The following is a 17,464-nucleotide window of genomic DNA, read 5'->3' as shown; positions in this document are numbered from 1 at the left end:
AATGTCCGCACCATCAGATCGAGTTGAAGGAGTCAGTGAGAAGTTTGATAGATGGGTTGACATATGAAGATAGAAAACATCTAAAGGCCTCATGTAACGGTCAACTATGTGTGATGATTTTACGTCCAAGGCATCCACTGAAAGAAAAAAAAACGCTCGATTACCAAATCAGTAAATCTAGTGAGTCAGAATGGATAGCGGAATTGGAGCGAGATTTGGCCTTATATAAGAAAGGTTAGAAAAAAGAGGTTGGTAAGTTGAGGTGAAATTCCTTGTTTGTGAAGACTGTGGGAACTCGGGCACAAAGCACAAGAATGCCCCGAGTATGAAGATGAACCCAAAGAGGCAAACTATGCATGTGACATTTTCCAAAAATTTTCACTAATATAATCTCGATAATCAATAAAATTCCGTCATTATGAGAAAAATATTCTTTATTAGTGATCTAGACGTTTCAAAGACAACAAAAAGTGCAAAAATCGCCACATAACGAGCCTGACGTGGAATAACCTTGGGTAACGAGTCAAAAAGTAAATAAATCCTTAAAGAGGCTAAATGATCTCGAAAAATCAAAATACATATTAAAGTAGTCGAGACAATGTATAAACTTAATATTAGAAAGCTCGAATCGGAAAAATTGCAAAATAAGTAACCGAGTGTCGGTGGACGACCTGGTAAGGACCCAACGTCAACTATTTCCAAAAATTATTTTCTTAGGCTTGTATTATCTAGAATTCAATATCGGATCAAACCTGACAAAAATTATTAGAAACGGGATTCGTTTGATAACTAAAGTTCGTTATACGTTAAAACGGAAACTTAATATTATTGTTTAAACACCTACTTACTAACCCAAACCCATGTGCCATCACCCATTGATTTATCCCATTGTTTCTTTTCTCAAAACCAAAGGCCACCCATGGTTTTACTTATAAAACCATGTCCTCATCTCCATATATATATATATATATATATATATATATATATATATATAAATACACACACACACACCTTCACCATCACAATTCAAAACATTACATACACACACACACACTAGTTACAATCAAAATTCAAGAAGGTGGAACTAAAAAAAGATCAAGAAATATTAAAGAGAAGGAAAAACAAGTAGAAACCAACCCACATTCATCTTAATTTCTAATCAAGGTGATCTTGGGTTCGAATTGGGATTGAAGGATTGATAAATATGGGTTTGGATATGTGTGTGTGTGTGAACCATGCATGTGTATATGTGTGCATGTGTGAGCCATGTGTATGCATGTATGTGTAAGGGGAAGCATTAAACCCACATGAACATGCATACATACACCTCCAAGTTCATATTTTTTTAGTTTGATTAGAATATTTGATGGAATTAATCGATTATTTTGGATGAAACTTGAAGATTGTTAAGTTTGCTAGATTACTAAATAAGAAAACTTTAATTAGTTAAAATGCAATATTGAAAATAGATGATCATTAGAACTATGAAACTTGGATATTGGATACTTGAAATGGATGATTGATTGTTAGGATGTTTGCTAGAAAATCCCTGGAATGATAATTAGTTAGTCATAAAAATGATCGTTTCTAAATTAGAAAACTTTAATTGTCGTAATTTGAAGATTGATGATAATTGATGCTATTTGACATGGATTGAATGATTAATGAATAGGTTGTATGCTAGAAACTCACATGAACTTGAATTTTGAGTAGTATGATCAAGAACTTGAATGCACATGAATTGCTTGTTAGATACTTACTAGGAATAGAAACTTTGGAAGTTTGAATATTGAAAAATCATAACTCGAATAGAACAATAGGATGCATGAAATTAGATCAAACTATTTGAATTAGGTAAACAAATATTTCCACATAGTAATACTTAGAAAGATGGAAATAGTTCAAATCATCAAAGATTAAAGTTACTATAATAAGAAACGTTTTGATTAAACACTTAGAAAACTTATAACAAATATACATACATGAACTTGATGATTTGAATGGCTTGTTAATGTTGGTTGAAATATGGATTTTTAAGTTAGATTATGATATCTGTTCATATGGAAGATGATAGACTTGATGATTGATATTATCGATAAACTTATATTACCAAGTAGGAACTTGATGTTGGGACTTATATTTAGACCGATGCATCGAATTAATTTGTGGGTGAAAAATATATTATTTTGGTCTCAACCAAGGGTGGATGGCTTGAAGACCAAGTCATGCTAGACAAGTATAAATAGATGTTTTTTATTCATTTGTCTAGTATGAGTGACTGTATTGTGTATGTGTGAGATTTAGGGTTTTATCCCTTTGAGAGAGTCTCCGCCTCTAGGATGAACTCTTCTGGTGGCGGCTGATATTACTTAATCGATTGTATGTATGAATGTATGTATGTATGAGTGGTTCTTCTTTATGAGAATCATTCGGCTAATATTATCATACTACCATTTCTATCTTTTGTGTTTTGATTTCAATTGTTCATCCTACTTTATTGTTGATTGTTAATCAAATCAGGCTCTCTCCAATACACGTCATCCGTCCAGACATCTTTCAAGAGTGAATAACAGTTAGATTCGATCCTAACCCTAGATCCGAGCTCCACACCGTTGTTTAATAATGATTATTCATGCTTCCACACCGGGGATCGGACCTGTCAATTGGTATCAGAGCCTGGGTTACCGAATCGTTCAGACTAACCGCTGAACGGATTCAGTTCGCTCTTGAATCTACCATGGACGTTAAACGATGAAGTTCGTTGAAATTATTTTTTGGGGGTTCTGAAATTATTTGATGATTCGGAGAAAAGTATATAGATTGATGTTTGGGTTGATGACTCGTTTGGAGATCCAACATCAATTTCATACTTATTTGGTCAGAGCGGTCCAGATCTGATGTAACAGTGTTATTTGGCTCTTTTTGGGGCAACATTGTTCATCTGATTATTTCTAGTTCTGAAAAGGTTGATTATGATATGAAGATAGGTTTCTTTGATTTCGAGATGACTTGGATGATGCTACAATGATTTATTTCAGATGCCGAAACTTGATTTTGGATTTGAAAAATTAGGGTTTTGTGTGCTTGTGCTGCACAAACAGTAGATGTTTGTTGAAAAATATTGCCGATGGTACAAACTGATAAGGAGAATGTACAAGTCAAGAATGAACAGGTACTAAAAGCAATTTCATCATTGTTTGTTGCAGTAGATACAAAGTGAATATTCGAGCAGGTTCTGCAAGGGCAAATAGTCACTGATGACGCAGAAATGAAGTTTTGATGTCTCAAGCACACTATGAACAAATAAGATTGGACTCGAGTATGGAAAATGACTAAGTGTTGCTTCGAGCACATGATGTGTTTTTCCCAAGCACATCTTTGTTCGGCTCGAGCACAGGTTATTTCGAGCACATCTTATATCGAGCACATCAAATTCGAGCACACTTTGTAAAACCCAGAGCATATCCTTTGTCTTCTCAAGAAAAATATCTTCTTTAAGTCTAGAGCACACTTTGTTATTTATTCGAGCAGACTCTTTTTCGAGCATACTTTGTTTTGTCTTGAACAATTATGCTTGTGAAGAGAAAACTCAAGTTTGTGTCGAGTACACCCTTGCTCCCAAGCACACTTTTGCTCCCGAGCATGTTTGGTGGAAAATGAAAAAGCACTAAGTAATCCGAGCACACTTTTGTTTCCAAGCACTAAGTAATCCGAGCACACTTGTACTTCCGAGCACACTTTGTGCTAGTTGAAAATTGAAAAAATCACAAGTATTTTGATTTCCGGGTACACTTTGTGCTAGGAAAGTGCTTCCGGGTACACTTTGTGCTAGTGCTAAAATTGAAAAATCACAAGTGTTTTGCTTTCCGGGTACACTTTGTGCTAGGAAAGTTCTTCCGAGTACACTTTGTGCTAGGAAAGTGTTCCCAAGCACACTTTATGCTAGGAAAGTGATCCCAAGCACACTATGTGCTAGGAAACAGAGTTTGTGAAATATTTCAAAGTTTTGAAGAAACTTTTGAGATTTTTGGTACCGTTGACCGTTTGACCAAGCTGTTCTCTATGGAAGATATATACCAGGGGTATTTTGGTAATTTTTCTCCAATCATCAACAAGCTTATGGAATTCAAACCTCATCCAATTTCTCGACTTCATCAAGAGCTTTACAAGAACAAGTGTTGACCAAGCTTAAGGATTTAATCACATTAAGTGTCAACCAACTTTTGAATATGTTTATCTGAGATTTTTACAATCTTGATTAGGATGATCAAGATTGTTTCACCCACACTTGATTTGAAGACACATTTATTAAAGACAATTGCAACGAAATTGGGGGAGTAAAAATCTTTGAATTTCATTGCAAATGGCATGCTTCAAATCAAGTAAAAGACTCGAGTTAAGGAAAAGTTGATCAAGATTAATAATCCAAGGTTTTTCAAAGATGTTTCATCGTTTGTCAGTTTTCAGATTTTCTAGTACGGATGAGAAGATAGAGTCATCTCAAGCAACAATGTTGAAAGGATGATCAGTAGAGTTCAACCTCCTATGAAATAGTCACTTGAACAGTCAAGAACGGGTTATAGTTGAACTTGAATGCTACTTAATTCAGGGAATGGTTTGAAGATAATTTACAGGGGAAGAAACAGATTTGAAGAATGGAAGATTATTTGATGATCACAATGAGTTTATTTCTTTTTGTGATAACCTTGTTACTTGAAGTTGATCTTTTGAAGTTCAAATCCTCGTTCATATGCCCATACAACTATATCCAAAAGTGGTATAAGAGTGATGATTCGAAATGAACAATAGGAGAAGCTTAACGTAAGGGGGAGAATTTCAATGAAAGACAACGAGTTATGAGGTGATCATGGAAGAAATTCGATGGCATCGGTCTAAGGGGGAGATTGTTGGGACTTATATTTTAGACCGATGCATCGAATTAATTTATGGGTGAAAAATATATTATTTTGGTCTCAACCAAGGGTGGATGGCTTGAAGACCAATTCATGCTAGACTAGTATAAATAGATGTTTTTTATTCATTTTTCTAGTATGAGTGACTGTATTGTGTATGTGTAAGATTTAGGGCTTTATCCCATTGAGAAAGTCTCCGCCTCCAGGATGAGCTCTCCTGGTGGCGACTGATATTTCTTAATCGATTGTATGTATGAATGTATGTATGTATGAGTGGTTCTTCTTTATGAGAATCATTCAGCTAATATTATCATACTACCATTTCTATCTTTTGTGTTTTGATTACAATTGTTCATCCTACTTTATTGTTGATTGTTAATCAAATCAGGCTCTCTTCAATACACCTCATCCGTCCAGACATCTTTCAAGAGTGAATACGAGTTAGATTCGATCCTAACCCTAGATCCGAGCTCCACACCGTTGTTTAATAATGATTATTCACGCTTCCGCACCGGGGCTCGGACTTGTCACTTGAGAATAAATCAAATGTGTTATTTAGTATTGAGCAAAAAAATCTGGAAAATGAGGATAAATTATAAGATATAATGGGTATATTTAATGCATAGTATGATTGATTTGAAATTGCTAAGTCTAGTTTACTTATCGGTAACTTTAACGGTCAAAAAATCGGCTTTAAAATGTAAACCGACACGACAGTTAGGGACTGTTTTAGAAAAGCCCCTAAAGTTAAAAAAATACTCATATATAACTTAAGTTAATATATGAGAAGATGACAAGATGATAAAACTTAGTCCTGAACGGTTCGTGTCGCGAAAACCGACACGAAAACGTTAAAAAGTTGCTATTTTTAGAAAATACTAACGAAAATGAAAACAACATATTTTTATAAGGTATCTTATAATACTTGACTAATATATATTTAACAAGTATTTTTCATGACTTAAAAGTTACATTTTGTACAAAAAACCAAACGATTCGTTTTTTTTAAACATAAAACCGACAAAACCGACAAGGATTATGAAAAATAAAATATTAATATTTTCTTAAAACTTTCCTAAAACTTTAATATTTTATTATATTTATATATTTATTTGTTTATTAATTTATTTAGTTATTAAAACATTAGTTAACGAAACCGAACTTTATGTATTCGTTAACTTAATATGAACTTACTTGCTTATGTGCTTGTGTGGACATTAGATTAGGAATAATAAATAAAAAACTTTTATAAACCAAGGGCTTAAAATAAGTTTTTTTAACAAAACATGTACTAATATAGGACACACGAATTTTTGGAAAGAAAGGCCTCGAACTGTGAGTTTCTCTAACGATCCCTCGTTTTCGAATCGATTTTTATTGTGTTTTGGGGGAAAAACATATTCTTTATATTGATATTGATATTGAAGTTTTATAAAGGAATCTTATTTTACAAAACGTGTCAAACGCGGAATGGTCTAGTTGGCTAAATAACAGTTAACCCTAAAAAGGGGCACAGAAATATGGGTAGATCCATCGGGGTGACGCCCCCTACTTCCATCGTATTGGGTTAGAAGTGGGCGTATTTTGAGTCAGGTATGTATCAGGTTATTAACTATGATAGTCATACGTAATGTTGTATTCTTTGCTCGTCTACAACAACACGATTTGTTTAAGAAATAAAATGCCTATTATTTTTGTGATGTAATGACGGTAGATCATTACACACGGGTTTGTGTTATAATGGTAGTAAACCATTATACACTGGATGTTTTTGATATCACTCGGGATGTGGTGACGATTACATACGAGGTGATTTTGGTATATAATGACATAAGATCATTATATGGATGTTGTTTTTCGATTTATATATATATATATATATATATATATATATATATATATATATATATATATATATATATGATATGGCATTGCTATTATGTTACTTGGTATATAGTCTTTTCATGAAGAATTATATGGACGTTTCGTTTGTGCTATTTTCATTCTATTATAATGTACTTATATATATATATATATGTGTGTGTGTGTGTGTGTGTGTGTATGTTATATATATATTCCTTTTAGGTAATTAAATGAAGTATGGAAGCTTCGTGAAGAGCTCGGGAAAATGGTGGCGTGTGTTTGAATGAAAAATGTTGACTTTATGTTGAACTTGTAATTTGAATAAAAATCGTGTAATATGACATGTGTAATAACTCTGATGGTTAAATATAGTTCAACTTTCATTAGAAATCAATTGATGAATGTGATTGGCTGAAACGGCATCTGTTACCACCGGAAAGACTTTGTCAAGGTCTTCCGCTGTTTAAAATTAAGATTTTCGGGGTGTCAAGTATTGTATGTATCGAGTCATCAATTTTGATAAGAAGTTGGTATCAGAGCCAATGGTTATAGTGAATTAGAAATTTTGGGTAAAAATTTCTAAACTATAACCCGTATATTCAAACACACGATATTCCCTCCTCGCGAAGCAAAGGTATTTTTTTAAATAAATACATAAATAATTAGTAAATAAATAAACAAAGTTTAAAGTTTTATCTATATGAATATATATTTGACATACTAGCGATTACTTAGTACGAATTATAATACATGTCACAAAAGTTTAGTTCACATACTATTATTAAGATTCGCAACATCAATAGTAGGTCGAAGGACCGCCCCCAACGACCTCTATTGTGCCATCAATCGTGCGCCATGCCAATTCTTTTTCTGTGAATCTTAATATTCCTTTTAGAAAAATTATTCACACACACTCGTAGAGTCTATTTTCCACTAACCTTAGGTCGTATTTCATCTTCCTACGCTATATCCGTTTGAATTCGTTGCTAAATAGAGGATAAGGATGTGAACCTATCTCTCCAGATTCTCATGATGCGTAACTCCATTATTAATATTTTTGTTGTTTTAATTCTTAGAACCTATTTATGGAATACTAAGACTTCTAGTAACTCCCTCTTATTACTCTAGTTAGATATCCTATTGCTTAAATATTTTGGTAAGAAAAATTTGAAAACTTGTGATTAGTGCTGATACATATTCACACCTATATAGTAGTTATTTTAATAACTCTAAACAAGTACGGTAATTTTCCATTATCACGATGTTCTATTGAGTTGATTGATTGGTTATTATACGGTTGTGAATATTTCCTATATTTATTCTCACGCCTTCAATAATTAATAATGACATTTGTCTATTTCTGCTATTCCAAAATAATAGAATAACAATAAACCACCCAAATTAATACAAACACCTGCCATTATAAGATCTAAGTTATCAACCTTCTTTGAAAAATTAGTTCAATAAGACACACAATACATTAACGCTACATTGAAGCAACAATCAAGGACGTAGTGAAAATAAAGACACTAGCAATGGAGCTACTATTTGAAATCCACTATGAAGAATAAGATTTAAAGTGTCCGTGATGATTCCAAGAATTTTTATAACCCAATAGTATAGATTGAGTTGAACATTAGTTAAACAAGAGATTCGGTAGATAGCGATAAACAAACCTAATGTTGAACAAGAAATTCGGTAGCTAGCAATAAGCAAACCCAATGTTGTTTTGATAAATGAGCGATACACCCAAAAAGGATTGTCCCAAATTAAAAAATTAGAAAGCTAGAGGAAGATCAATGAAAACCCAGAATATTCACTGAGTTATCACTGAATAACCATTATGTTCTTGTACTTATTAATACTAGAGCCAAGTTAAGTTTGACTTCTAAACGATTAGGGTTATCTCTTTCCAGAAGACCAATAAATTTAGATAAGGAATTTATTAAGTTTTAGTGATTAGTGACTTTAATCTTTCGATAAAAACCCATAACATTTGTAATGATCTATATACCTATCAAATTAGACAGCCTCGATATAAACATAGACTAATTATTTGAAAATCATGCTGAGATCGTGGGTTCGTAAAGGCTAGTATGTTTGCCACTCGCCAATGGTGAAACTCTAGCAATCCATGGTGATCAGTGTGATACCAAATTGATGATTGTTACCAAGACACGCAAGCTATTGCATAAAGAATACCATACGCCTTGAGATATACCTACAAATCAAGATTATGTAGAAGTTTTCCCCATAAATTTTCCTAGATAAATCCCGTCAAGACACATTAAATCCAGACTAGATCTTGTATAAGATGACGCATCGATATCTAGATCTCCATACAGATTGGCGTCATCAGAAAAACAAAATCTATTCAAACAACTCCAGGACCTGGAACTGAACAAACTGGCCATTAAAATTCGATGCACATTATCGAGAATTGATGATCTATTTGATTAGTTTCAAGGTGGACCTCATTCATACCCAAAGATCGATTTACCAAATAGATGTCAATAGAAGAAGACTTTCTAAAGACATATTTGAAACATGATAGGGCCATTATAAGTTTATAAGTCATACCGGTCGGATTGACAAATGAGTCGCAATGTTCCTGAATCTCATGAATAGGATATGCAAATTCTACCTAGATGATATAAGCATATTTATTCACAAATCAAGAAAAATTCATGAACAACAATTTAAACTAAATTGATGACAACTAAAGAATGAGAAATTGTATTCTCTAAGTTTGATCACTAGAATTTGGGAATTCATTTTCGTTGATATATAAATCAATAAGAAAGGTATACATGTAAAGATTGAAGCAATTGAGGATTTGGAAACACCAAGGTTTACTACCAAAGTGCGACAATTTTTAGGCCTTACTGAGAATTATTAAGATACATAGTTAAGATTAGCTTAAAATTTGACAACATTAACCCAAAAGGATAAGAAATATGCCCTAAACAATAAGATAGGAGGAAACTTCTCAATTACTGAGTAAAATAATGTGTAGTGCACCTATCTTGCCCCTCCCAGAAGGAGCACATAGATTTGTAGTGATTGTGATGTTTTGCGCTTAGGTCTTGTATGCATGCTTTTGCAGAAAGACCATATCATCTTTATGGAAAAAACTACACCAACCATAAGGGTTTTCTATGTGTTGTAGATCAAATGAAACTTAAAATGGGGCAGTCCATTGAAGTAGAACTACTCAATGGTTAAAATTGTGATATTTGTTACCACGTTGGTAAAATGAATATTGTAGCTAATGATTGAGTAGAAAAAAAAAAGCCTTATATGTACGTTGGGATTAACTTTCAAACGATCCTTACAACTTAGATTTGAAAGGTAGAAGGCAAATATACTTGATGAAAGAGATATCTAAAACCGATTGAATAGAGTCTAGACACCTTTATATGAAGATTCATGTGAATTAGTATTAGACGAACGCATAAGTCTAGATTCTCAATTCATCAAGATTCCACGAAAACCTCTAAAGACCGTATTAGTAAGCTAAGATTAAAAGAGACATTATAGTGTAGAGCAGTGAATGTGTTAGGTCCCCTATTTTAGCTAGATCTCACTCAAATCAAGTCATAACTCACACAAATTGATGTGTCGACAAGGGAGTTAATGACGGGTTACTATATTTAGAAAGATTATTGTTTATTAAAGGCGGAATCGATAATAAACAGCGTAGTTGCAAACAATAATCAAAGGTAACCAACAAACACAAGATTCACTCAAAAGATTTCCATTTATATAACATTCATCATACAAAAGGATAATCGATTTTGGTTTTCTTGATAGGAAAGTTATATCCGTACACAAGCGTCACTTTCGAGAAATATTCTTTCTTATCTGAAAAGTGTAAAGGCTAGAATCCGTAGGAGGCGTGCCCTAAATTATTCTATTTATAGGCCTGCCATCCTAGGACAGCTGTCATTCCTTCTAGAAACCCAAAATGATAATAAATATTCAAAATTACATATTCAAAATTATTCTAAGTGTAAAACAAGTCATCCGGGTAGGCTTTGCAACAATATTCATATTCCGAGTAGGCTGTGCACTCTGTCATCCTTCAGAACTTGGTAACATAGAAGTGTGCCCGGGATCAGTTTCCGGGTAGACTTTACTTGAAGAGTATTTTACCAAGTAAAGTACTCACCGGGTAGACTTCAATCTTCTTGACTTTGCCAGACTTTACGAGCAACCTTGTTCTTCAATGGTCCCTTTCAACTCTTTGCTAGAGAATAGCTTATTGGCAAAGTGTGCTCGGCAACACTGTTCCTTGCTTGAGTTGAATCTTGGCCGATGTTACTTAGAGATATTCCATTAAAACATCAAGCCTACTTGGACCACAATTATTAATGAATACATTGCCCGGTATTCCAATCACTTGGCTTCAAGAGCTTGGTTAGCCAAAAGCTTACTCGGGAGTGAACTTTACTTGGCTCTGAAGAACAGACTTGCTTGATAAAGTGAACATTGCCTGGATTTGCATAAACTAGTGAACCTTGCCTGGTAATACACTAATTTGCAAACCTTGCTCGGATATCCACTAAAGAAGACTTCTTGAAGATAACCTTGCCCGATAGACAAAATATCATGCCCGGCTAAGTAAAAGCTTACTCGGAGGTCTAAGGTGTGCCCGGATCCATACTTAGCGAATTCTGAGGAGGTTGAGAAGATTCCAGTCTTCCATATATCTCACTTAGGTCAAATCTTTGACTCAACAATCTCCCCCTAGATTGGAACACCCAGCTGACCCAAAACATTCTATGGTTACTTACACTTAGTCGAAATACACATCAAATCAAAATCAAAATACATATTCATAACATAAACAAGTTACATAATCAAAATTTTGTCCGAAGACATTACATAACGAAGCCTAATCTAGGAATCTTGTCTCTTCCTTGCATTGTGGGCGGCTTGTCTTCTGTTAACTATTACTGATGCAGCTCTCAGCTTAAAGATATCAAGGATTTGGTAGTGAGTGTGACTTTCTGGTATGACCAAATCCCTTATATCTATCAGATCTTCATCATGCAAGTAAGTCAAGTCTACATCCTTCTTGATTATCCCCAGTACTTTTCCATCAGAGTTTCTCAGCAACTAATGACCAACATCTTCTTTGTATTCAATCTCAGTTATGATGCCATTTCTTTGAACTGTGTAGTTAGGGCGTGTCATTCTTCTTTCAAGACTGATGCATGTGTTCTTGTTTGACAATGGATTCCTGTCTCTGACATTCATCTTATAGTACAGTTTAGCACTGTCCATTTTCTTTAACTTCTCTGTCCTTCTTGATCTTGAAGCTGAATTGTTCTCCAACTTCTCTTTTCTTTTAGGAATGGGAATCCCTTGTCAGCTTCATCTTTTAAAAACTTTGACAAATCATTCATTTGTCTTCCAGCCATCTTGTTTCTATTTCTATAATCATACAACCTGAGTGTGACCATTCTTTCAAGTTGTTCTTGAGAATATTCATAAAAATCACCTCTCACAGCTATGTCTCTCAGTTGTCTGCTTTCCATAATCACTCTTAGACATTTAGATACAGAATCATAGTAAAGTTCTCTTGGAAGATCCACATCTGATTATGGTCTTATTGTTAGTTGGGGTTCAGATCTACTTGATTCACCTCTTCCACCTTGTGGATGTCTTCTTGCAGTTGGAGGCCTGAATGGAATAGACTTCTTGGGTTTTCCAGGCTTCAAATTGAAGGTGTTGATGTAGATTGCCTCTACCATTTCAGGTGGAAGGTTGGCAAGATCAACAAGATTGTGTCCTGCTTGTTCATTAAGAGTCTTCATCATTTTTGCTAACCCAGGACTGTTTGACAGTCCTGCAGGTATAAACCTTCCATCAACAAAGCTTATAGGGTTATCACCTTCTATCAGAGCTTTCTCCCAATCAGCCTTTTGAATATAGAAAAGTTCTTTCAAGTCTTGCTTTTCCAAGGCATTAAAAGAAGCTTCATCCATTCCTCTATGATTTATCATTATGCCCCTCAGAATATTGATCATCTCTTCATTCTCCCAAGGAACAATATGTTCATCTTCAGGTTCAGGATTCGCTTCCTTTGGGACTGATGTGTCAACAGCAGGTACTTCCTTTGATATTTCTTTTTCACGCTGAATCTTCTGTTTCTCCATTAAAGTCATTATCTTTCTTTTCTTTGTTGGAGGCTCAACAGATGTTTTAGACTGCTTAGTAGAGATCTCAGTTTGTAACCTCTTCAGCTTTTCTTTTCTTTTGAGTTTATTGTACTGGTCCAACAATGATTCTCTTGATAAGTTCTCAACTATCTCAGGCTTCACCCCTTTCTCCAGCAGGTATCCACACATACCTCCAAACTTATTTTTCAGAGTTTCCATCTTTTCAATCTTTTCATTCTCTCTGACACATTTTTCTATCACCTTTGCTCTTTCATTATTATAAAGATCTTGAAGTTTGTCAAATTTGAAGTGTGTTAGATCTTTTTCTGAATAACCATGCCTTCTAAGATGTTCTCTGTATTTCTGATCATCTCTGTTCTTTTGTTGCATGGCCCTTTTGATCTTGTCATTTTCTTCTTCAAGTCTCTTATTCAATTCATCATCATTCATATGAGCAATACTCTCAAATTTCACACCAAGTGCCTTCAGCTTGACAATTAAAGGATTGTTCATTTTGGCATTCAACAGACTCTGCTCAATGTTATCCCTTTGTTCATCAGTCATTGCCACATGTGGGGATTCAACATTAGCAGTCTTTCCACTTTTTCCTTGATCATCATTGTCATCATCATCATCATCAGATTCATCAGACTCATCTTCCTCCTCAGTTGAGTCATTTACTGCATCTATCTTGGGCTCATCAGAAGGTGGATGATCTGGATTTGGTTCTCTTCTAATAGGCACATTAGGAACACCTTGAACCTTTTCTCCTGGTTGCAAGGTTTGCAATGGGACTGCCCTGATTGGGCTTGCATCATCATCAAGAGTTTCTACAAAATATTTGTTCTTATCATCCCACTTTCCTTTCTTTGCAGATCTTTCATATTCAGACTTCTCATTTTCCCTCTTTCTTCTCTCATAGATCTTAGCAAATCTGTTGACTTTCTCAGCAAATTGTTCATGTAGTTTTGAAAGTCTTTCTTTTTTCTGTTGAAGTGTTACTTGAGATTGAGTCTCTTTTTCCCGTTCAGACCAGCTGTTAGTTGGGTTTTTCTTTAGATCTTCTTTCACTTGCTCAGTCCATTTCTTGGCAGCCATAGAAGCAATAGACTCACCAATCTCTTCTTCAACCATCATTTCAGTATTTAGATTGGTCGGTTCAGCAGTTTCTGTTGACTTGTTTTCTGGTTGACTTTGGGATTGAAACATGCTAACCACCATAGCCAAAGAGTTGTCTGCTTCCTCAACTCTTTTAACTTAATCAAAGCTTCAATCACATCTTGATCAGCCACTTCTTCATTAATTTCTTTAGCAATATTGGCTTGATTGATCAAGGCTTCCTGCTCTGCCAAATCTACAGGGTCCATGGTTTGGGCCAGTATTTCTCTGTCCCTTGTTTCCCTCATAATGTTTTCATGTTCTCTCAAGGCAGCAGTAGCAGTTTCAGCATCATCTTTAAACAGAATGTGTTTCTCAGGATAAGCCTTAACAGGCTCTTCTTCTATTATCTTTTATTTACCTTTATCCATTCTTTTCTGCACTTCTTCCTCTTCATCAGTTTGTTGATAATCATCAATCTCTTTCTCGAGTGCTTCTAATTCAGGGTCATACTCTACCCTCTTGGAGCTTTCAGGTTGCTCAACTTCAGTAGTGATTGGCTCCTCAGTAGCAGTATTCCCTTCATTGATTTCATCAGTTTGAGTCTCTTTTAACACATTAGTGACCACATCAGTGGTAGCCACTATCTCTTCATCATTTATCCTTTAAATCTCATCCACTGTCTCCTCTACATTCTCAGCTTCACTACAAACAACATTCATTATTTCATCATTTACATCATAATTCTGTTCTCCATCGTCATATTTATCAGCTTCATACTCATCATTCTCCATTCTCCTCTCCTCACTATCCTCATCCTCATCATCATATGCATTCAAAATCAATTTAAAACCATCCACAGTCTCTACACCTGTTTCCATCTCAGTCTCAACATTCACCATAGAGTCAGTTGGCAAATTTACATTCTCCCCCTATTTTGGGGCAGCTGAAGTCTTCTCAACCTCTTTCTCCAGGGATTAAATTCTCATTGCAGCTCAAGCCAACTTATCCATCAACATCACATTCTCCATAGTCACCTCTTCATTCCTCTTCTTCAATTCAGCATTTTCTTCCAACAAATCCAAATTTATTTGGAATAGGTATGTGTCAGTAGGTGGGGTTGTAGGTGGTGATGTAGAGAAGGGTTTATATTCAGGTTGTGGTTTGAGGTTGGAAAGTGGATTGTGGTGGTGATTGTGTATGGGGTGGGCTTAGAATAAATGGATCTGAGTGAATTGGGCTAGTGGTTGGTGGTGTTTATGGAGTTAGGGATATATAAGTTGATGTTTCAGGCTGGCTCAAGGTTAAGGTTTGAGGTGGGGATTGAGTGGTTTGGTGTGGTGGAGTTTGTGGTGTTGATGGTATAATGGGTTGGTCAATGGGTGGTGGTGATTGTGGTGGTGTTGGAATAGGTTGTTCTGGTTCCTCAGGTTGCTCCCCCTGATCAAGTGCACCAACATCCATAATTGTTGGACTCGGTCTGCCCAAGAGATATATTAAATTGATGTGTCTAGTACGTTATGATCCAAGTCGGGTCATACCCAATAACAAGCTAGACAAACACCGATAATATTCATTCATATATGATGTGATCATAACAAATGAATATTAACACTTGAGTTATTTGGAAAGGGGTTTCTAAATAAAATGTACTTGTGTAATAAACAAATCATATGGATGATTTATGTTTTATGAAAGAACATTACATGCTGTTATTTAAGTTGGTTAAATAACAATATGTGAATAATAATAACCAAGCAAGTCTCTTAACATATAATAGGTTTTATAAGTTATAAGTTATAAACTTATAAAAGTATATATGTATGGATATATATATATGTTTAAAGTTTTATAAAAGAAAAAGATAATAACTCTTTCAAATGTAATATTATTATATGTTTGAGTGGAGACATGCAATGGTTATTATTTGTTGGTGCATAATGTCAGTAGTTCATAGTCTAGTGTCTGTAATCGAGTCTGTAATGATTAATTATGTTTTATATGTCTTAAGCGAAGTTACTAACAAGTTCGCTGTTTAGGCGAACTTGTTAGTCAAGCGAAGTTATGGACAACTTCGCCTGAACATGCCAGGCGAAGTTGTCGTGTATTTATACACCAGGTTACGGTTTGGTTAGGTTGGTGGTTAGAGTTCGTGTGATCATTATCGAAGTTACGAGAGCTGTAACGTAAGGACGAGAGTTCGTGTCTGTAATAGTGATATTGTATCACGTGTTTTGGTTATAATATAACGTGTTTGTTTATCGTATCGTGTTTGATCTATTCGTGTCTTCTACGCTCGTAACGACCTAAGCAGGGATTCCGCACCTACGTAGATCGAGATATCTCGTGTTGATCCATCCAGGGAACCTACATTTGGTATCAGAGCTTCGGCTCGATTGTGTGGTTCGGGATATTTACGCGGGACGTGTTTTCTGTGTTTTTGTGTCATTCTTACCTCCTACCATCGTATTCAACCCTTTACACCGTCAAAAACCTCGAAAAACCCAGAAATCAGATCTGCAGAAACTTCGTGTTCATCAGGCGAAGTTGCCGTCACTGTTCGTAGGGTTTCGGCGAAGATATAAGGTTAAGCGAAGTTATCCACAACTTCGCCTACCTTCTAAAGTTCGCCTAACTCAAGCGAAGTTCTCTACAACTCCGCCTACCTCTTAAGTTCGCTTACCTCAAGCGAAGTTAAGAATCAGCGAAGTTCTTCAGCGAAGTTAAGACTTAAGCGAAGTTATCCGTAACTTCGCCTACAGTACTTTTCAAAAAAAAAAAAAAATTTCGGGTTTCTTAGTTTTTTGAGAAAGATGTCGTCAATTAACATCTCAGAGTTAGTTAAGATGGAAGTTGAAGCAGGGTCAGCTACTAAGGCCCCAAAGTTGCTGAAGGGAACCGATTTAGTTGCATGGAAGGATCGGTTCGAACAATATGTCAAGTACCAGGATGCAAAGATGTGGGTATGCATCCAGGATGGTTATATTCCACCAACTATGGAGTACGAAGGTCGTGATCAGATCAAGAAGTACAGCAAAATGGAAGATGAAGAGAAAAAGATGTATGAGGCCGAGAGCAAGGCTCATGCTGCTATCACTATGGCTCTTCCACAAGAGATCCTTCATACGTTTAGAAAGTACAAGACAGCAAGAGAGCTTTGGGAAGCTCTTGAGAACCGGTTTGAAGGAAATGTGGGAATCCGTGCTTCGAAGATCAAATTACTCAAAACCCAGTTCTCAGTCTTCAAGTATTTGAAGAATGAATCTCTAGATGATATCATCACCCGTTATTATCATCTGATGACTGAACTGAGCAACTATTCAATTTCTTACCGAGAAGAAGAGATAGTTGAGAAGCTTCTTGATGCTCTCCCACCAAAATGGGAGATGTACACGGTGCTGATGAGGGAAGACAAAGACTTTC

The sequence above is a fragment of the Bidens hawaiensis genome, unplaced genomic scaffold, assembly GCF_021521415.1.
Source record: "Bidens hawaiensis isolate Kalapana, Puna unplaced genomic scaffold, B.hawaiensis_p1.1 tig00006270_1, whole genome shotgun sequence".
NCBI classification, from domain to species: Eukaryota; Viridiplantae; Streptophyta; class Magnoliopsida; order Asterales; family Asteraceae; genus Bidens; species Bidens hawaiensis.
Note: the sequence above shows the minus strand (reverse complement) of the source record.